This window comes from Arvicanthis niloticus, chromosome 25 (assembly GCF_011762505.2).
Source record: "Arvicanthis niloticus isolate mArvNil1 chromosome 25, mArvNil1.pat.X, whole genome shotgun sequence".
NCBI lineage: Eukaryota > Metazoa > Chordata > Mammalia > Rodentia > Muridae > Arvicanthis > Arvicanthis niloticus.
In genome coordinates, this window is record NC_133433.1 from 8,522,022 (window position 1) to 8,523,561 (window position 1,540).

The window sequence follows — 1,540 nt, forward strand, 5'->3', positions numbered from 1 at the left end:
AGAGGTCATGCATGGCGTGTGTTCATTTATAAGTGGGTATTAGCCATGAAGTACAGCATAACCACTGTAGAATCCACAGGCCCAAAGAAGCCAGATAGCAAGGAGGGCCCAAGGAAGGATGGTTGAATCCTTCTCAGAAAGAGAAATAAAATACATATCAGAGGTAGATGGAGGTAGGGAACTGGGTGGGAATGGGGATGAGGTGAGGAGTGGGGGAAGGGGATTGAGTTTTAGGGGCCAGGAAGAAAGAATGGAAATGGAGGAGGGGAACAATCTATAGGATGTAACAGAGACCTGGGATGGAGGAGGCCCCAGGGTGTCTATGAGGTAGACTCTACCTGAGACTCCTAGCAGTGTGGGATATAGATCATTAAGTGGCCACTTCCTTGAGCCAGGCCACACTCTCAGTGATGCTATAAGGACAGCAACCACAAAACCTTTGACCCAAAATATATCCTACCTATAAGCTGTGTAGGGACAAAGATAGAACAGAGACAGAGGGAATGGCTTACAACCAATAACTGGCCCAAACTGAAATCCATCCTATGGACAAAACCAATCCCTGACACTATTAATGATATGCTTGCAGACAGAAGCCTAGCAGAGCTGTCTTCTCAGAGGCTCCACCCAGCAGCCAATGGAAACAGGTGCAGAGACCCACAACTAAACATTGGATGGAGGGAGTTCGGGGAGTCTTGTGGAAGAGATGGGAGAAAGACTGAGGGACCTGAAGAGGACAGAACCAACCAGAGAGAGAACCATCAACCAAGGATCGAGCACAGACTGGGCCTAGCACGCTGCACATAAATAAAAGATTTTCAGCTTGGTTTTCATGCACATCCACCAACAACTGGAGTGAGACCTGTTTTTGAATCTGTCACATTCCTATGGATCCCATTCTCCTGACTGAGCTGCATCAGTAAGAGAGGATGCACCTATGTCTGGAGGGAAGGGAGTGGGGGGACAGGATACCCAGAGGTATCTTCCCCTTCACAGAGGAGAAGTGGAGGCGGAAATAGGGAGAGATCTGCATGGGGGTGGGGGTCGGTACTGGGAGGATGGGAGGTGCTGATATTGGGATGTAACATGAACAAATAAATAAAGTTTTAAAAATTGAACAAAACAACAAATAAACCAACCAACCAAACAACCAAACAACCAAACAAAAGAATCCTTGGGCTGTTACCGTTAGAGGTGTTGCAGGTGTGGGTGCTGTGTCACATGTGCGTTGGTGGTAGCAGAGAGGAGACAGACTATGTCTATGTTCAGTGTCCTGACCTATAAACATCTGAGTGATTAGTAGCCTAACTTTCCCTGAAAAAAGCAAACTTGAAATGACCAACCAGTCTGGCACCAGAGGATTTGGACAGAGAGCTAGCCTAAGACAGAAACCATTGTGGTGCCAGATTAGAAGCGAGCTGGAAACTAGAAGAACCCCTCCTGGTACTGAGGACCCTGAACGGGTGTGAGCCTGTGGCAGGCAAGGGTCCACTCTGGTAATGAGTGAGCCCCGAATGACCACCAGACCAGTGCCATGGGT

The 1,540-nt window shown here is 48.1% G+C and overlaps 1 non-coding gene across 1 annotated transcript; it reads left to right on the plus strand.

The window, feature by feature from the left end:
• The first annotated feature begins 1,178 nt into the window (after positions 1-1,178).
• Positions 1,179-1,312, plus strand: LOC143438704 (small nucleolar RNA SNORA17). The gene has a single exon (XR_013107402.1). It is a non-coding gene; the product is annotated as a small nucleolar RNA SNORA17 (small nucleolar RNA).
• Positions 1,313-1,540: the final 228 nt, after the last annotated feature.